We start from the raw sequence: 21,146 nt of genomic DNA on the forward strand, positions 1-21,146 counted from the left end.
GTGAAGAGGCCTCTGACAGGTCAGCCGCTGGCCATCATGAGAGGCGCCAAGTTCCTCATTGCACTGTGCTGAAACCCAACTGCAGCAAATTGGAGGCAGCAATGTTAATACGAACTAAAACATCCTGTTGGAGAACAGAGTGATTATAGTTTTTGCTGCACACGGGGAAATAACAGCACAGAGGTGAACTGTGGAATCTTTCTGCTAATTAACTCCTCCGAGCACACTGGCGTTGCCTTGTGAGCTGGCCTGCAGCCAGCACCGCCTCCTGTATGGAGGACTCCCTTGGCAGCCTAAATCAGTTGCCCCACATACCTCGGTGGGCTTCCTGTTTCCCTGGTTGCTCCACAGGGTCTGATTTTAGACCAAAGCATTACTTTGGGGCCAGAAAAGCTTGGAGTTCTTTAAGGAGGTGCTGAGCAGATTTGAAAGAGGCGGAGCATTCAGAGGTAGGGCTGCTCAGTACTAGGCAACTGGAATTTATTGGGCTTCTGGGAGGTTTTCAACCTCAGGCTGTGACTGGGGGAAGGTCGGGTCCTGGAAGCTACCATTTAAGGAGGGCTTATGACAGGTCATAGTCTGAATTAGCCACTTTGCAGCTTAGCTAGTAAGATTCTCACTGCGATCCTGAAGGACAAATGGTGTTCAGGAACTGAGATTGAGAGTTTAGGTCATCACCTGGGGACACATGAACATCTCAAAATGTAGAGGGGAAGCCCAGACATTGAGCAACTTATAGATATAGTGAGAGCAGCAGTTCATTTGTAATCTATTTTTGCAATAAACAATTATTGAGCACCTATTGTATGTGCTTGATGGGAGAAGGGGGAATAAGGTCTGGAAATAAGTCAGCTCCAGTTCTGTCTTCCAGGGAGCAAATGGCCTAGAGGGGACTCTTCACTTTCTTTGTTATTTGGGGGGCCAGGAGCTGTGTTCAGAGCTGTGTTCAGGGCATGGCACGGAGGTGGGGACTCATTCTCAGAGGTGAAGAGAAGAAGGTGGCCCATTGAAAACACACCTTGAAAGGTGAGAAGGAATTGCCCACCTTCTGACTTTGACTTTGTAAACGGAGTCTCCTGTGAACGGGGCATCCGCAGCTTCTAAGCGTGCAGCTCGGTTAAGTTTTTGCATATGCATGTACCCGTGTAGCCGCCGGTTCTCAGAGGCAAGAATCTCCCGTTACATTCTGACTTCTGGCAGAATGATGAGATGCCGGCCATGATCGCTCCAAGGAATTCAGAGGAAATGGAGCTCAGTGAACCCTCTCCACACCAGTTTCCGTCAGGAGGAAAAGGAAGATGAATATTCATGTATCTTGATCTCTTTTTGCATCATTTGCATTTTGCTTTCTCTGGATGTGAGACTCTCCACCTGCCTCTGGGTTCTGAAGAATAGTTGTTTCATGCATCACGGCCTACCACACTGGGAGGGAAGGAAGGGAGAAAAGAAATCGGGGAAGGGAAGATGGTGGAACTTTGTGAACAGTTTAGCCTGTGTGGTACACTTGACCTGGATGGCACGTGTCTGGGTGTACCCAAAACATGCATGTTGTCTTTAAGGTCTGCAGGAACAAGACCTGGAGTGGGGCTCTGGTGTCCTTTGTCCACCATAGTTCTAGGCGATGATGCGTTTGCATATGGGTCTGCCCAAGTGCAGAAGACCACTAGGATCCCGGTCTCTGTCTTTCTTGAACCCTCTTTACTTTTGTTGTTATGTTCCTTAGATCATGTCAGTAGGAAAATATATACTTTGTGGACCTTGAACTTTCCTTCCAGATTCTATGATAAGTTCCTCTGTGGGTTTGTAATCACAGTGTTCCATTCTTCTCTTACTGCTCCCTCCCCGCCTTCCTGGTCTTGTCTGAGAACACTCCATGTCATCCTGTGAATGCCTGTGTTCTGCCCTGATTTTAGAGTCCATGGTACAGTTGTCTGTGGCTTTCCATTGCAGGAGCATGGGACAGAAACCACCAGAACAGAAGGATGCACATCTCTAGACATTTGGGTGGACATCGGTCTTGGTGAATGGCAGAGAAGTTCGGGAAAAAAAAATCACAATAACTCACATGGTGACGTCCTTATGTGTCAGGGTAAAAGTGAAGGGCTTTACATAGCTGAATCCATTGTGGTGCTTTTGATTGTTAGTAACAGAAATGCTGACTTAAATTGGCTTAAACGTTAAAGGGACTTCACTGGTTCACACAATTGGAAAGGTTGGTGAGACTTGATCCAGTGGTCCAAGGGTGACTCCAAGGATCCTGTGTCTTTCTATCACTCTGATCTGCTTTCCTTACCATGGGTCCCATCCTGAGGCTGGCTTGCCCTTGGGTTCTGAGGTGACTGCTGCTGCTCCAGAGGGCACGTGCTGATCTCTTCACTCTTGGCTGGAGATAGAGCTCCTTTATTTTAGCATTTCTTGCACAGGCTCTGAGGGTTGCTCTAGTTGGACTGGCTGAGGCCAGGGTTTATGGTCAGTGTCCTCAGAACCTTAAGGATCCCAGATGGAAAGCAGGGTCTGAAAGAAGGGAGAAGATGGAAATGTGGAATTCAGTCAAAGTTCTCTACACATAGATGTTTACATTTATTCCTTACAACACCCGGGTGTTGGCACTGTTACCTCCCATGTTTGCAGACAGGGGAGCCACAGTACAGAGAGGCCAAGTAATTTGCCTCGGTTCACACAGCTCATTGTTCAAACTGGAAGTTGGGTTCAGACAGTCTGACTGCAGAGCCTGCTCTTAGGCATTTTCCTTCTTTTCTAATTGAGACAAAATTCATTCTTTCAAAGTGCACAGCTCAGTAGTTTTTAGTATATTCACAAAGTTGTCCAAACTTCACCACCATCCAATTCCAGAACATCTTCATCACCCTGGAAAGAAGGCTCTACCCCTCCAGCAGTCACCCCGGGTTCCCCTCCTCCCAGCCCTGGCTGATGTTCCCTCTTCCTGTGTGTGTCACACACTATGTGGCCTTTTGCGGCCTTCTTCCCCTCTGCCAGTGAGTCTTGTTGAGTGGGCCATTTGTGCTTGACCTCGGGGTTCTCCCCGTCCTGAGTGGTGCTACTGTTGGCTGGCTGGGGCAGGGATTCTGTGAGGGGGACACCTGCAGATGTGTTCTGTTGATTTTTGGCCACACTGGGTCTCCATGATGGCAGGCATGGGCTGCGTCTCTGTACCTCTTGCCTGCAGTGTGGGCAGCCCAGGGTCATGAGTACCATCCAGCAGTCCTGACGGCGCCCGCCTGAGGGCCTGGGGGCAGCTCATCGACACACACTCTGCAGTCAGGCCGAAACTCCAAGCAGCACAGTGAAGATAACCAGGGAGCACTACGGGATTGTGGGAATCCGAGGGCTACCTTGTGGGTGGCCAGGAGAGGGTGGCCATGGAGCAGAGGCAGGCTTGAGGAGGAGGTGGCCGTGGCAGGGCCAGAGCAACTCAGGCAGAGGTACAGGGTGGGGTCAGGGTGGCCTTCTGAGACCTAGAGATGGTGGGTGACCGTCACCTAGTTTCTGCTTTCTCCAGATGACCCCACTCACATTGTCACCTTTCTCTGCAGCCCCAGAGAGGTTTGGCAGCTGCCAACAGGTGTGGGGAGCTTCATCCCCGAAGGCTCTGGAATCTGCTTGGGCCTTTATCCCCATCTGTGGTTTCCAAACCAAAGATCTGACTTCCGTGTGTTACTGACTCAGGGTCAGGGTGACAGCAGATGCTGTTTTAAAAAGAAAAAAAATTAATTTTTAAGGTAAATTTGATTATTTAAACACCTTGATGCTGTTTCTCTTAAATGTTATATTGACCAAATTTCAGGTACTCCAGCCTTCTCCAGAGGAGAACAAGTCACTCATGGATGGGAGTGACATCAGCTAGTGTTCCTTGAGTTCTGTGTCCCCTCAGTCCCACAGAAGGCCACCTTCCAGGAGTTTAGTTGAGGGAAAGACCTAGCACCCACTATGGAACCCGCATTTTTAAAAATTGAAGTTTTGTTTAAAATCTTTTTAAGTGGACAAAAATTGTATGTATTTACCATGTAAAACATGATGTTTCCAAATACGTGTCTAGTATGGAAGAGCTAAATAAAGTGAGCTGGTACTACTTTACATGCTTATCATGGTGAGACACTTAAAGGAAGTCTGGGTTCCTAGCAACACACCAGAGCTCTTCCATGGATTCCACTTACCTAACTGACCTCTGGACACCCCAGTTTCCGCTGGCACCCCCCATTCCACTCTCTGCTTCCTTGAGTCAAGCTCTTAGATGCCACCTGTATAGATAGGGCCTGCGGTTCTTGTCCTGTACCTGAATTGTTTCACTTAACACAGTGTCCCCCAGGCTCATCCATGTTGTCACTCATGATAAGATTTCCTTCTTTTTAAAGGTGAATAGTTTTCCATTGTACAGCACGCCACATTTTCTCTAACCACTCATCCACTGAGGGACGCTTAGCTTGTTTGCCCGTGATGCTAACTGTGATCAGTGCTGTGATAACCGTGCGGTGTAGCCACCTCTTGGAGCTACTGATTCATTTCCTTTGGATAGATCCCCAGTAGTGAGATGGCTGGCTCATATGTACTTGTCTTTCTCGAGTTTTTGAGGAACCTTCATGCTATTTTCCACAATGACGCTCTCAATTTACAGTCGCATTAGCAGTGTACAAGGGTTCCGTTTGCCTCACATTCTCCCTCGCACTTATCTGTTGTTTTTAAAATAATAGCCATTCTAAAGGTGCATGGTGATAGCTTCTTGTGGTTTTAATTTGCACTTTCCTGACGATTACTGATGTTGAGTACCTTTTTATATACCTGTTGGCCATTTGTATGTCTTCTTTAGGAAAACATCTAGGGGGGGACTTGTTTTGATGGAGATATTAAAGAAAGCAGTTCCTGGCAGAGGGGAGTGTATGAAAGTGCCTGTGGTGGAACAGGTTCAGTGGGGAACAGGTGGCCGCTGTCCCTGCCTTCAGAGGGCTGAGCATTCCCATTGTCAGGCACTGGATCAGATAACCAGACATGATTTGTCTCTTATACAAGTACCCGTTAAAAGACTATGGGATGTGACAGGGGTCCTTCCCACCCTGGGGTGGAGGTCAGTGCAAATGAGGCCTATAGGATGAATAGGCCTTAGCCAGGCCTGGGGGTGGCAAGGCATTGCAGAGGGATGGTATCTTTGAAGGCTCTGACATCAGAAGGAAGCTCCTTGGGGAGTGCGAGCTGAAAGGAAGGGGGGACTCAGAGAAACAGAGGACAGTGTCTTCCAGGCCCCAGAGACCCTAGGAGAGAAGGCAGAGGAAGAGAGAGGAAGACCGAGCTGCAGGAGGTTGGAGATGCCGCTGTTGCTCATCACTTCACCCTAATGGCTAGCCTGGTGCTGGGCACGAGCACGGACTTGTCAGGTGACTGAGAGTATATATTAATTTTCCTTTGCAGCTGTAACCAATGACCATGAACTTAGTGCCTTAAGACAACACGAGTTAGTCTCCTGTGGCTCTGGAGGTTGGAAGAGTGAAATCAGTTTCATGGGGTCAAAGTCAAAGTTGTCAGCAGGGCTGGTTCCTTCTGGAGGATCTGAGGGGAGAAGCTCTTCCTTGCCTTTTGCAGCTTCTGGGTTCCTGGTCTTCCAAGCGCATGGTTCCAATCTCAGCGCACGGCATCTCCTACTCCCCTTCTGTGCTGCCTCTCCCTTGCTTCCTTCTTAGAAGGCCCCTGGTGATTACATGGAGGGCCACCTGGGTGATAATCCAGGCCAATCTCCCCATCTCGAGGTTGTTAAATTAATCACATCTGCAGAGTCCCTGGACCATGTAAGGCCACATTCACAGTTTCCTGGGGCTGGAAGTGGACATGTTTTGGGTTCATGATTCATCCTGCACAGTGTAAATGAATGACATTTTAAAGGGACAATGAAAGTGGATGAGTCACAGCAGCCCTGTGGCAGGTGAGCAGTACCTTGAAGACAGGTGAGAAGGGCAGTCCTTAACAGGTGCTGGCCTGCTCCAGGTATTGCCTGTCATCCTTCGGAGCCACCCTAACCTTCCCCTCTCACTCGCCACGGAGACCAGGTCGTTTCTTTAAGGTCTCACAAGCTTCCTACCCACACCACTTTCTGACATTGGGCTTCTTCCACCCCACGGTTCTCCTTCTGCCTTCTTGCCCTTTGTCTCTGGTAGAGCCTTGTACCTATCTGACGAGAGGTTGCCTTAAGATCTCACCACCGAGGCTCACTTCTGACCTGGCTGGTTAGGTGGGTCGAGCTCGAGACTTGGGGCAGAAGGGTTTATTAGAGGCCAGTGGAGTCCTGGGGAGGGAGAACCTGGCAAGGCCACTGCTGTGGGGTCAGTGCATATCAGCTTCCCCAGAGATCTTTGCAGCTGGTCAAGGTGCTTGTGGGCATAGGTGACTGGGAGGACACTTGGCAAGGGTTTGTTGAGTAGACCAGTTAAACCCCAGGTGTCTCTTCCTGGAGCAGGACTCCAGGTTACCTGAGGAGACCTAGTGATGGGGTGACACCATGTCTTAGTCAGCTTTCTGTCTCTGTTACAAATACTGGAGATAATCAACCAACGAAGGGTTGATGTTGGCTCACAGTGTTGGAGGTTTCAGTTCATGATCAGATGGCCCTAGGGTTTGTTCCTGTGGTGAGGTGGCATGTCATGTCATGGTGGAGGGCATGGTGGAGTGGACCTGCTTACCTCATGGCGAGAGAGAGGGGAGGGGGGCGGGAGCTGGGGTCCCACAGCTCCCTGCAGGGCATGCCCACAATAACTTAAAGGCCCCACTAACTCCGAAAGGTTCTACCACCTCCAGATAGTGCCACTCCAGAGACCATGCCTTTGTCAAACGGACCTTTAGAGGATGCATGAGATCCAAACTATAGCACCATGTACTTGGCTTCATTCAACTCAGAGACCCTAAGAAAAGGATTTGGGAGAAGGTCACTGCTGGATGTGAGCTTGTCTTTTTAGGGTGCTGCCTTTCGAGAACCTTTTTGGGTTGCTGCTCTGGGTGTGGGTCTTCCTCTGGAGGAGGTATTGGTTCTTCACTCTTCCATCCTTTCTTTCTAAATAAGTGGAGTGGCACTCTGGAAGGCCTGGGTGACGCCAACTTAGAGCCAGCCTGGCCTTTCAGCAGCATTACCTGTCGCCTGGAAAGGGACTAAGGCAGAGGGGGCTGGACAGGATGGAGGTCTGCACCAAGGTGCAAACAGCCTGAGGAGGATGCCTGGGTCACAGCCTTTGCAAAATGGAAGGTGGCCACCTTGTGAGCACATTTAGGGGTGTGGCAGCTTATCCGCACCTGCCTGCTCTTAGGCCCTGGGAGTGGGTGCAGTATGGCAGAGAGCCTGGATTCTGCCCCAGCTCAGCTGATGGTAGTGGTGTGACCTGGGGCAAGTTGAGTATCCTCTGTAAATCTGTTTTCTGTGAATGGCACCCTGATGATGGCATTTGTGCCAAAGCAGGGAGTTGATATGTGTAAAGGATGTGGCACTTAGGAAGCACCCATTAAATGTGAACTGCTTTTCTTACCGTCACCATCTGTCAGCCAGCCTGAAGGCCGGGGGTATGGCACAGCTTTCCTGCAAGGGGAGGAGGGGATGGTGCCCCACCCCCATCTGCCAATCATGGTGGGGTGTAGGGGGCGCTGCTTGGGGCTGGCACCCTCTTGGGCATCCATGAGGGCCATCCTGACAGTGGAGGGAAGCCGCACTGGAAGTCTAGATTCTGTGTTGGGGTATCCTCACCTGAGGGTCCCAGGTCTCCAAACTTCACCTAACTGCCTGGCAACCCATCCCCCACGCTTCCTTCCAGGAACCTCTGAGAAGGGTGCACAGCAGGCGTGTAATACAGACAGACCTGACTTGGAGCCCAGGCCCCTCCTAGCTATGGAACTTCTCAAAGCCCCAGTTTCCCCCATTGAAAGGTGGGAATCAGCCCCACCCAACTTTCTGGGACGCTTGTAGGTTTGGGAAACATGAAGGGTGCCTTTCAGAGTCCTTCTGGAATACAGGCACAATGCCAGCCTTTGCCTTAATTACCTGGCCCCCTGTGCCGTCCCTGGTAGCCAGTAGACACCTAGCAAGGAGCCCCTCTTGCCACGTGACCTCAGAAGACCTTGCAGTCCTGCGCTCCTGGGCTGCAGCTGGGTGGGGTTCTTGGCAGGGACATTCATAGGGTGGGGGGCCAGCAAAGCAGCCGGCCAGGATGTCTGCAGTTAGAACTGTGGTTTATGGCGGTTTCCGTGTCCTCAGTCCCAGGGCTGTTTTATGGTTGCCTGTGTTCTTGGGGCCACACCTCAAATGGTTTCAGGCCTCTGAGCTCTCCCAGTGCTTTTATGGGCCACAGTGTCATATGGTGGGCACCCGAGTGTCTGCTGAGGGGAGGAGGAGAGCCCAGGGGAGGACACCTGGGGTTTCCAGGTGAGCCCAAGTCCCTCAGAGGAAAGTGTTGGTTTCTAGCTGCCTACTTTCGGTCTGCTAATCTTGAGGCAGGGAACAACAGCCACATTTCTGTGCCCTGACATAAATTTGTCTCAAAGGACCTAGAGAAGAAACTTTGGCAATTTTAAAAACCTAGTAAGTATTATGCCTGATAATTTATTATTTTTAAAGAGACTGCCTGGCCAAAGGCATGAGCTTAGGGTTGGGCCTGTCTTGGTTCAAACTTTGTCCTCCACTGTACTGATTATCACCTAGACTGGAGGAGCAACTTCTACCTCCAGGGACCTTGGGAGTTCTCATCCTGCTATGTGTGGGGTGGCCCAGACACTCAAGGGCTGCTGGCTGGCCTTCAGTGTTAGTCACTTTGCTGGGGAGACATTGTGAGCAGGTCCCCAATAGCATCTAGCAGTGGTCACTACCTTTATGTGTCAGACCCTGTGGTGGGATTGTTTGTCCTATGAGGTAGGAAGCATTATTATCCTCAATTTGCAAGCGAGGGGACTAAGGTTAAGTAATTTGACCAAGGTTACAAAGCGAGTAAGTGACCAAGGTGAGACCTGAACCCAGACCACCCAAAGCCAGAGTCTGTGCTCAGTCACCAAGAAATGTGTGTCTGCCTTGAGCCCATCTTTATTATTTATTTATTTATAAATAAATAAATTTTACATATTTATTAGGAGACTGCTGTTCCTTTACAACCTGGGAGAGGCAGTTGGGGTCTATGGACGCCCTCCACACCCCCCTGACTGTTGCCTCTTCTGAGTGCTTCCTGAAGACACCAGCCAGGACCCCAGAGTGTGGTAGGGTGGGGTGTCCAACCATGGAAGGGACCTGTGTTCCTTCCTTCCCTGATGTCCTGATACAAATGCTGAGACCTTGTTTTCTCGAAGGGAGACAACACTAGTTCCCATGTTTGGATCTCGAGCCCTTGGCCACGTCCTTGAAGTGGGACATCAAAAGGAAATCCATCCCAGCCTCAGGATCCATGCAAATGTCTTTTAGTCCTGGGTTCTTGCTGCCCTCAATGGCTGAGGTGGTGAGACGCAGAGGCCAGGAAAATCCAAGGGGGCCGGGAGCGAGCCTGGCTCTGCAGGGACTCCTGAGAACTCTGGCATCACAAATACCATTGCCTGTTGCTTTATTTTTAGCAGGATGAGGGGCCCTGAGGGCAGCAGGGGGATGTGGGAATCCTATTTTTTGCTCTATCTTGCTAATGGAACCTCTAGCAGTTTTTATGCCCGATTTATTTTCCTCTGAAGTCTGTCATGCCTGCAGCCCAGAACTGTACTTTTCCTTCCACGCAGCTCAGAGGGGCAAAGTGGATGATGTCAACTCTCGGGCTTGCAGTCTCTCTTCCTCCTGCTCCAGCTTTTCAGAGAAGGAAGGTGGCCGGCTCTGGTTTTCTGTCCTTCCCCATCCTGGACTCGGGTAAACGGAGGTTGCCAGGAAAGCAGCAAGCTCCCCTCCAAGATGAATGGACATTCCCTGGGAAGGTTCTGAGCAGGTTTCCTGTCCTGCCTTCTGTGTAAGGCCCGGACAGAGGCCAGAGGCGGGTTGAGGTGTGTGATTGCTGGTCCCATAGTGTGGGACCACCAGGACTGTGGAGGAAATAAGGGTCCTGTGCAGGGTGGCAAATGGATGATAAGATCCAGGGCAGGGAAGCGCTTCCGAATTTGCTACCCCCATGTTCTCCACCAATAAAAAATCATAGTTTTATAGAGATCTCCCTCACATACTATCAGGTTGATGCAGAGTTGTGTGATCATCACCATTATCTAATTCCAGAACATTTTTGTTGCCCTCAAAAGAAACCCCTTCCGATGAACAAGCAGTCACTCCCCGTTCCTGTTCTGAGAGCCACTGAACTGCTTGCTGACTCTGTGGACATCTCCTGCAACACGGGGCCCCTCTGAATTGCACATCATGCTACAGCAGTGAGCCTCTGTCCTCTTCCCTGAGCTCATTTATCTATAGCAGACCAAGAGTAGTCAGAACCTGAAGAGGTAGTAACACAAAGGCAGCTTTTCTTTTCACCAAACCAGGCTTCAGTGTCAGGGCAGAGAGGGCACAGCTGGAATGTCTACCACCAAATTTTGCTGTTAAGCCTTTGTAAGTTGTATGTGCCTGACAAGTTGGAATGGATTCAGGAGACCCCTCTTACCAGCTGGGATATTCTCAGTGCCCTTCAGTGTGAGATGATTCTGAGGAGAAGCCAGGTTAGCTTCTTAGGTGTTATGGATCTTTTTTAAACCAGGGGCCAGGGAATGGGTTCCCACCAAATCCCTTGTTCAGAACTCAGGTTGCTGGGACCTAGACATTTGCATCAACTGAACCACCTGCATTGGTTCTTGGCCCAAATGATTTGCTGCCTCCCTGGGCCAGCTTGAGCTCAGCCATGTCCTTGAGAGCCAAAAGGCTCAGCCATGTCCACATGGTTCCTGATTGAGTCACTGACAAAGTAGCTGTGGTGCTTCCCAGGACCCTAGGGACACAACATGGTGATGATCTCCAACAATAGATAGGCCATTGGGATTAGTCTGTGGTCTCCAACGTCCTGCTGACTCCTATTTTGGAACCAAATGAAGAAACTGCTTCATCCTGGAACTGATGGGCATAAGCTACCAGTAGATATTTTGGTGCCTAGATTATGAAAGGAGAGCAGATGTATACTCTGGGGGTGCAGAGGTTATGTGACCCCCATTGAAAGGGATGCCATTACCATGCTTGATGGGTTGAATCATGCTCTGATTCATTTTGCCATTTATGGAGTGGGTATTGAACTCTAGCCAAGATCATAAAATAGGATTTGAAGATATGATCAATTGTGTCTGTGCTCTTTAATGACGTTCATGAAGCTTCTATTGGGACAGGGATAATGTTGGTGACTCGTGTCCCTAGGTTTGAATGGGATGCTCCAGCATGGGATCTTGAGCAGAACCTTTACATGTGAGCCCGGTGACCTTGCCTGCCACGTCCCTGCCTCTCAGGTGTGAAACTCCAATGAGATCATGTTTCTGATTTATTTTGAAAAGGTGTTTCTACCTTTTCAAAATATATTGCTGGCCGTAAAACCACGCAATCAGACCTTCCTCCACACGAAGGGCCAAATCGCGTTTGCTCAGCAGGAAGCACCTTTGACCACCTCAGTCCAGGGAGAATCATTAAGTGCCCATTATGTGACTGTCGCTGTGTTAGGCAGTTTGACAAGCAGTTTAATGCCCTGTAGCCCCAGAGGCAGAATGGTGGATCAGAGCCAGCATAAGGGCTGTGTGTGTGTGTGTGTGTGTGTGTGTGCGCATGTGTGTTTATTTTGTAATAATTTCTCCAAGTATTCTAACACCTAAAAGGGCTGTTGTGAAGATCTAGGAGAAGCATGTTGTGTGCTGGGAAATGCTCGGGCAATTCTGCCTTCTGCTTTTCCTTCTAGGCTGCCTCCTCCACCTCTTCCTCCTCCACCTCTTCCTCCTCTGGCACCATTGTTTTGGTGGTACTGAAAATTGAACCCAGGGCCTTGGGCATGCTAGGTCAGTGCTTTGTCACTTAGTTACAGCTCCAGGCCCTCCTGTGCCTTTTCACTGGTCTCACTAGCCTCATTTTACAAGTGAGGAGACCAGACTCTGGGTCGCTCTTCAGCTTGTGTAGAAATACCTGGGTAACAAGTACCAGGAGGGGCATTCCCATCTCTATTTAAACACCCCTGGCAATAGGTGGGGGTGGAGGAGTGGACAGTGGAGGTTCACCAGATTGGACCGGAGGAATTGGGGGAAAGAAGGGGGAAGGGAATGGGAAAGACAGCAGAATGAATCGGATATCACTTTCCTATGTTCACATATAATACACAATCAGTGTAGTTCCACATCATGTGCAGTCACAAGGATGGGAAGTTATACTCCATGTGTGTATGATATGTCAAAATATGTTCTACTGTCATGTTTAACAGAAAGGACAAATAAAAAATTAAAGAAAGGAAATCAGTGGTTTGGTGAAATTTGCATAAAGTCTGTATGTTAATATGTTAATATTGTATGTAGTGTTCTACCTGATAATCCCTTAATGTTGGTAATCATACTGTAGCCATGTAAGATGAAGATACTGGTGGGATTTTGGTGAATGGTATATGAAACATTTTCATTCTGCTTTTGCAACATTTTGTTTTTCTGAAATCTTTTCAAGGTTAAAGTTGTAAATAATTAGTGGATACTAAAACAGGTGGTGAAAGTCTGATTAGGAACAATGTATGTACTTATGTTGTCCCATATTAATTCCCCATCAATTACTTATTAATTATTAATAAACTTAATAAAAAAATACCAAATAAATATATACCCCTGGGGAAGAGGAACTTGCTGCCCTCTGAGGTAGCTGGCTCCATTCTGGATTGCTTCACATGAAATCAGAACATATGAAGGTGGGAGGTGAAGTACTGACATTGAAATAAGGAGTTATTCATCGGGAGAAAGTGATCTGGTCTGCTCGCTTCCCACAGTACAAGCTGAGGATGTTTGTGTGCCATGAGGTGGGACTTGACATTCCTCTTGTGCAGAGGCAGGCCTGTGGCATTTTAGGAACTGGTAAGAGTGTGGAATTAAGGCAGAGGAGCTGAGCACAGGGAGTTGTGGAGTCAAAGAGAAGAGGGGTGCCTGTGGGAGGAAGGGACATCAAGAGGGCTCAGGAGGCAGAGGGAGGAATGGCATCATGTCCAGGATCACAGGCCTTGTTCCTCCTGACCCTGAAAGTCAGCATTCAGTTGATAGCATCCCAACACTTTGCAGTCCTTTGTTAAAATAGATGAAGGGGTAAAACCTGTGGTGATGTCTCTAATTGTTGAGAAAGCTTGTGGTACCTCATGATAAATCAGTGCATACTCAGCACAGGGGGAACATTCTTCATATGGTGATGGATAGCACATGGTATTCTTCATAGATATACTTGGAATGCATTCTGTATTAGTCAGTTTTCTATATTGTGACAAAATCCTTGAGATAATTAACTTAAAAGGAGGAGATCCTTCTTTTGGCCTATGGTGTCACAGAGTTTTCAGTTCATGGTCACTTGGCTTGATTGCTTTGGGCCTATGGCAGTTCAGTACATCATGGTAGGAGTGTGTGGCAGTAGAGGCCTGGTCCCTCATGGTGACCAGGAAGCAAAGAGAGAGGAAGAGGAGGGATGAGGGTCCTAAATATCCTTCAAGGGCATACCCACAATGACCTAACTTCCTTCCACTAAGCCCCAACTCTTAAAGGTTCCACCACCTTCTAGAGCATCATGAGTTGGGAACCAAGCCTTTAATGGAAGGGCCTTTGGGGTATCCCAAGATCCAAACTATGGCATGACCTGTTCTAGGAAAGAGTAAGACAATAGCCATTATCACTTCTTTTATTTAACATTGAACTATAGGTCTGAGCTAGTGCAATAAGAGAAGAGATAAGAGGCACAGGCTGGAAAGGAAGAGATTAAAGTATATATATTGGCTGATGATTTGGTCATCTGGCTGGAGGAAACCTTAGATTCTGAATCTATAAATTATTAGAAGCAACAGAGTTCTGCCAGGTGGCCAAAGGCCGGAACGTATGGCTTTCTAAGAGAGTTGAAGAAGCAGCCCAGGCAACCCGGCCCTGTGTAGAGTGGGGTTTTGGCGTTAGCTGATGATGTGCATCCCGAGTGGTAGTTCTCTTCCCAACTTAGATTTCTATCATGTACATCCAGTCCCCTGGGCAAAACAGAGAACTTAATCTGATTTTTACAAAGGAGGAGTCTGTGGTCTAGAAAGGGTGGAGTGACCTTGCCCAAGGTCACCTGGTAAAGAGGCGAAACTGGAATCTTCCCTTCTGCTACTGTCTTCCTGCCTTCTTTAGACCTTACCATCTCTAGCAACGTGTCTTCTCCTGCCAGTTAGTTCCTTGTTGCTCGTCTCTAGTGGCAGCTCCGCTTGGTGGGAGGGAAGGTCCAGGAGTATTTATATTTGGGTTAGCCTACACTCTGATTTCTTTTATGAGCAGCAGCTTGACTGTCCTAGTGTGCTGGCTGCATGAGGTGCTGGGAAGGGATGTCTTTCTTCAGAGGACGCAGATCGAGCCTCATGGAGGGAGTAAGTGACCAACAGAGGCATGGTCTGGGGCTCCTCTCTCCTTCACTTCATCTGCTTTCCTTTGAGATCTTATTATTTTTTTACTTCATTTAATGCCACTTCAAAATTTATAAAAATAAGATGTATTCATTGCAATGGACAGAATTGCAATATTTAAAAATGAAACAAAACGGTTGGCTTCCTTATTTCTTCACTGACTCTCTAATGCCACACCTCCTCTCCTAGGAAAAGTTCACTTCATTTGTTTCTCCAGCTCACGTTAAGAGGTGCCAACAGGTTTTCTGATCATTTAATGAGGATTTGCTGAAAGTATACTTTGTACGAGGTGCTGGGGGTGCTTCGGGGAATAAGGGAGACAAAAATCTCTGTCCGCATGGAGCTGACAGCCTGGAGGGTCACACTAGTTCATAGTTAAGTGTCAGAAGTACCAGCCCATGGTAAGCACTTTAGAGAAAAATAAAGCGGGAAGAGATGCCCCTCCCTTTCATGATCTGAAGTGAAGGGTCAAGGGTGGAATTCACCTGGGAGGTGAATTTTGTACAGAGAAGTAAAGGACGTGCAGAAGGAAAACCACATAGATCTCCGGGGAGGGAGCACAGAGGCTGAGGGTAAGTGCAAAGGTCCTAAGGCAGTTTGGTACCTGGTCATGTGCCCTGTCAACTGGAGCAGAGAGAAAAAAACAGGAACAAGGTGGGACAGGAAAAAAAAAAATATGAAATGAAGTCACAGAGGAGAGGGAAGTATTTGGAAGAGGGCCTAGTGGTCTTGATTAGGGCATTTGGTTGTTTAATGGCCATGAAAGCTTATGAACTTTCTCCTGTAAGTCGTGTTTCATATTTAATAAGCATTCTGGACAGCCCTTCAGGTCTGTGGTCATAGATCTCTTTCATTGAAATGATCCAGAGTCTTCATGGTGTAGACGCACCGCGGTTCATTCAGCCTTTTGTGGAGGGCCTTCCGGCTGCTTTCCGCAGCTGTCCTTCCCTGACTCTGGCAATGCTGTGATCAGCTCCCTCATCCGTGTCGGCTTCCGTTCTGCTGCTTTCCCCTCTCTGTGCTGGAGAGAGAGGGATTTCTAAGTTGAAGAGCAGGTGCGTTTTAGCAGATGCCACTGGATCTCTCTCTAGAAAGGTTGTAGCTGATTTTTCAGTTAGAACTCTGCCTGAGCTCTGCACTCAAATTGCTAACTAGCTACCCTGCAGAGAGGGTCTGTCACCCCTCTGGTAAGGGATGACTCTGGAGTCTTGACCTGGCAGGAAGGTGTGTGCCTGTTTGGGGTGTGCTGTTGGGGACCACGTTTGCTCATTTCTGGAGTTTGTGATTGGTAGTTGTGACATCAGGATAGCCAAGAAGATGAAAACACAGCTGTGTGCTCTGCTGTTTGCCTTGCGGCTAATTTTCTATATACTTAAAATAAGCATAATACTGAGGAATCGCAGGGAAACAGATCTGCCTTTGTTAGACATTGAATTGTGTTCCTGAAGCATCTCAAGGATAAGGCTTCTCCTTCATGTCCCAACTTGGGTGCGTGTAGATGTGTGTGCCCGCTTCTCTCCACCCTCTACCCCGAGATGTTCCAGAGCACGATCGTATAAACTTGGAGGTGGACATCTGTTTAATGTACTTGTGTGATTTGGACGGTTAGGCCACTTCCCATCTGCTGCAGTCCAAACAGTGGATGATCTTGAGCCTGAGTCTTCTCACGTTGTAGGATCTGTGTAGAAAGACAATCCATTGAATTGAGAGGGATCTGCTGTTTACATATTGATATTGATATTATCAAATCAGCCTCTGGAGAGGGAAGTGGTGGAAGAGACTCCCTTCTCCCCACACCTTCTCGACTCAGGCTTTAGCCACACTCTGATTTTTGCCAGTCTGACAAAATTGTCATTGTCATGTCATTTTGTATTTATTTCTCACAAGGAAGGGTGGTCTTCTCTTCCAGTGTTCAAAGGCTATTTCTGGTCTGTTTATGAGCTGTCAGATCCTTCCCTCTGCCTTTGACTTCCCCAACAGTTTCTTAGTCTCTTATCTGGCCCCTTCAGACTTACCTGTCCACATGAAGGAGGGCATTTGACATTGTGATCAGGTCATTTAACCTGTCTGACTAGAGAGGGGTTTATGATCAGGACTGAGTGCTTGAGAGGAGGGAAGAATACCTTCCCAACACTGAGGTCGTGCTGCGTTTAGACATTCCAATCGTGTGACTATTCCCAAACCCCTTAAATGCACACGTAACAGAGAATGGTTGGACCCTGGAGTCCATCTGCCTGGATGCATCTTTCATAGAGTCTTGCATTTTTATTCCATTACTGGCTTGAGGAAGTATGAGAAGTCCTGGCTGTTTGCTGCTGAACCCTTTTCTTCATTTGCTTGAACTTCCAACTGCACTGTGAGAGTTTTCTAAGCAACCGTTCCACTGGGTCATTATGCTGGTCCAGGTGGTCTAACTACCATAATAAGTGACCCCGGACGTTAGTAATATAACATAATTAAAGGGCATTTTCTGCCTTCGTGGCTCGATTATTCTTACCAACATGTGTCTGGTGGGGCAGTGTCAGGAGCAAGCTTCAGTGGAGCAGGCAGCTCCCTGCTGTCTGAGGCTCTGCCCTCTGCACTTCCCAGCATCCTCCTGTGGGTTTAGCTGCGAAAGAGGAAAGAGGGAGGAGGATCTCATGTGGGAAGGTTGTATGGGCTGGACTCTGCCTTCACTCCTTTGACCAGGACTCAGGTGCACGATCCATCTAACCAGAAGAATGGAGGCCAACTGGTGCCTGGCGATCAGTCCTGACCCCAGGGTGTGGTGTGCCCTGGTCTCTTACTGCTGTGTAGGACTTGTAAGTTTTCAAAAGTGTTTATGCACCATCTTCTCACTCTGTCCTCACAGCTCTGTGAAGAGATAAGAGGTGTGCTTTTAACCCCTGTTTAGAGCCATGGAGATGGATGTCTGGGGAGATAAGCGTCCTATGGGAGGTCAGGCACTGAGGTGTGGACACCATGTGCAGGGTAGGCTCCAGAGCAGAGCTCTCCTGCTGGCTTCTTCTTCCACAGGACACACAGTGTCACCCACTCTGAGCATGCCTGGCCAGGCTCTGTGCATGGTAGGCATGGGAAAACTGGGCTGCTCAGTGACAGGAAACTGGAGGCTGACTGGAGGGCATCCTCTGTCCTCATGTATGGCAAGAGGAGAAGTTGTCCTTGCACTTTGGAAATAGCAGCCAAAGGGAGACACATTGCTACCACTGGGACAGCTTGGGAGTGAACTGCTAGAATCCGGGCACTTCCAGAGCAGCTGCCCGCTTGGCCTGACTTTGGCCATCGTTCCTTTCCCTTCACTGGTGTGGGACACCAGCATGAAACTGGAGCTTTTCCTTCACACTCCCATGTCCCTTCATTTAATTATTTTAGAGACATCTGCTGCTGCAGTGAGCTCAGTTGTGACATCTCATCTGTTCTATTTCGAGCCACGGGGAAACGAATGTGGGATGTGGCTGCCCCCGCTTCTGGGGAAGGACCGTGCTCCCAGGGACCCATCGCAAGGACTGAGCCCAGGCAGTTCTGCATGCCCTTTGGTTGTCTGCCCCTCTGGGGGATCCTGACTTTAGCTATCGCGGGGACACCTCAAACCAACCAGGTCAGAACCTGTGGAGACTGAGGCATAGGTGGTGGCCTGGGTCCTTGCAGCAGCAGACACAGCACCAAGCAACAGAAAGAAAACAGAGCATCAGATGACCCATGCTCAGGGCCCAGCACTGTCACTCCTAATTGAAGGGCAATGAACTTGGTTTTCTCATCTGTGCAAAAGAAATAACATCTTTCCTACCACTCTCACCGAGTTCTTATGAGGATCATGCAAGATAATGAGTATAAAAGTACTTTGTAAATGGAAAAGCACTCTGCAATTTAAGGTATTATTATATTAATAGTAACAATTGTCATTTGCAATCCTGGTGATTCACTTGGGGTAGGAACCCTTAGAGCTCATCACTGCTACCATTACGACCCCACGTTGTACCTTGAAAGCTGCATTACCGTGCACAGTTTCACTTGGTACATTACTGATCAGACAGTGTTAGAACTGGAAAGAATCTTGGGGATGAACTAACACCAAGCTGTCCCTTCATAAATGGCGTACTGGTAGCTGGAGTGGGGAGACTTGTTTGAGGTCCTTGGAACTCAGGACTTCAGATCGTCTCTTTTGGGGACTGGACTGTTTAGCTTTTGAACTATGGTGCCCAGTCCTTTCTGAAGGGCTGGGAATTGGGAGTTTCGAGTGGACACAGCCTGAGTCATTAGGTGGAGTTGCGGCCTGACTCATGTCTGCTTGCTCACACTGGCTCTGAGTGCCACTGCTTCAGGTTCTGGGCACATTTGGACAGTGCTTCCAGGAGAAGCCCAGAGACTGAGAAGGTTGAGTACAGGTTCTAAGAGAGATAGAAGTAGGAATGAATGCAATTTGCCAGGAAGAAAAGGAGTCCGGGGCAGTTCCAGAACAAAGAGCGGGATCCTTGTTGGATCCCAGCTCCTTTGTCACTCTTTCTGTCTTCTTCATGGGACTTCAGCCTCCTGGACACTCTTTGGGAGCACAGTGCAGGGCTGTCCTGTCCTCTCAAAAGGGAAGATGAGTGGCACCTGGCATTGCTTTAAGTATTCAAAGGGCAATCAGACTTGGTCTGGATGGGAGAACAGGCACCAGTAGAAATCATGACAAGACTGACTTGGGCCTGATACTCTTTTGCAAAAGCCCCTAGTGACACCTTTCCTGCCTCTAGGTCCTGCTCACATGCCGCCTTCTAGAAGGAGGCACCCCCTGTTTAAACTTGTGATTTGTGCCACCTCCTCCTGTTTGACCCTTCTTACTTGAACGGGTTCACCATCCAAAGTATGAGGCAGAAGAGTCACAGATGAGCTTCCTGTATCCGCTGCAGCCAGGTGCCCTCAGTTTCAGTCGCACACAACCACGGAGTAGAACACTGTTGGAATCTAAGCATTTCACTTTAGTCTAAAACTACTCACCAGCTGGGTGGGGTGGTGCGTGCCCATAATGCCAGCGACTCTGGAGGCTGAGGCAGGAGGGAGGCCAGGCCAGCCCTGGCATTTTAACAAGATCCTGTCTTAAGAAAAAAAGAAAAAGGACTGTAGTAGGGAATGGAGCTCAGGGTAGAGTGCCCCCGTATTCCATCCCTCCTACCATAGAGAGAAATCAAACCAAAGCACCCCCTTCCCCCACCAAAACAAGACAAAAAACCCAAACTACTCGTCCAAGTATAGACCTTCCTCCGGTATCCCCAGTTTCCCATGAATGACATTTTTCTTTTCCAGGATCCAGTCCAGATTCCCACGTGACCTCTACCTGCCACGTCTCCTCAGCTTCTTCCCTCGAGTCACTCATCTTTCCCTAGGTTCCCCGAGTTTGCCACTTGCAAAAAAGCATTTTTTAGTTATTTTCATAGCATGTCCCTCAATTTGAGTTTGTCTGATGTCTTCTTACGGTTAATGTATATGGAGTTATTAATGTTTACTGGGTGTCTCCTTCGTCGGGAATTTTGGTTGCCTTGGAGAAAGGATCCTTGTCTATCTGGTTCTCTCATGTTCACGGGCATCTGTGTGTGCCTGGTATCCACAGTTGGTCAATATTTGCTGAGTGAATGGATGGGGCAGTGAACACCCTGGCATTAGCGGAGGGTTTGACGGAGAGAGGAACACAGAGCAGTTTGTTACTGGCAGGACCCTGATGGGCGCTGGTCTGCCTGGCTCTGCACCCTCTTTCCATGCGGGTTCTGTGATTTCACAATGCCACGGTGGCACAGGAGTTCCAACTCGTTCCATTCTGCAGGTGTTCACTGAGCAAGAGTTTGCTGTGGCCCCTGTGTGGGCAAGGTGGGGGAGGAATGTCACACCGGAGAACCAGCTCTGAAACAAACTTCCATTCCCTGGGGAACGAAGAGCACAAGGAGATGGGTAGCAAAGCCTTGAATCATTCGTGGTCCAGACTCTCAACCCTGGGTCCCAACTCAGGCCGGCTTCAGAATCACCTGAAGGACACTGTTAAAGCACAGATGGCTGGGTCCTCCACCCACTGTCCAGTTGTGCTAAAGGTCTGGGAACTTGCATTTCCAATGACTTCCCAGTGGTGTTGGTGCAGGAACCCAGCTGATTTAAGATGCATTGCTCTAGCCATTCAGAGGAGAAATCAGTCATTGCCAGTGAGTGGGAGCCAGGAGGGCTTCCTGGAGGAGGAGGTTGGGATCTGGTGGAGTGGGATTTACTCAGGTGACTGTGGGCTTGAATCTGTGTCTAGCCACTTGCTGCCTGCATTCACTCTGTTGGCCTCTGGCCTCACTTTTGGTCTTGTCCAGTCCCTCTGGTCCCATGAGCAATGTCAGCCAGGAGACTCTTAGACCCCAGAAAGGGAGGCTGACTAAGTCCTTTGACTGAGTTGACCTTGGCTGGCGGGGATGAAGTCACTCTGGGCCTGGAGGAGTCCTGTATTGCACAGCCGTCTTAATGTGTTTATTTGCCTGAGCCTGCTGGCACTGTTGGAGGTGTTGCTATTGGGCCCTGTGGCTCTATTCCTGTTTTCTCGTCTGGCACCAGCACAGCGGGGACGGATGAGGTGCGTGGCCATTG

General features: G+C 48.9%; 1 protein-coding gene across 17 annotated transcripts in view; it reads left to right on the forward strand.

Annotated features, from left to right (window-relative positions):
- The window catches only part of KCNMA1 (potassium calcium-activated channel subfamily M alpha 1), a 710,543-nt gene that overhangs the window by 23,380 nt on the left and 666,017 nt on the right, over nucleotides 1-21,146 (forward strand). The window lies entirely within an intron of this gene.

The sequence above is a fragment of the Sciurus vulgaris genome (genome assembly GCF_902686455.1).
Source record: "Sciurus vulgaris genome assembly, chromosome: 4".
Taxonomy (NCBI): Eukaryota; Metazoa; Chordata; class Mammalia; order Rodentia; family Sciuridae; genus Sciurus; species Sciurus vulgaris.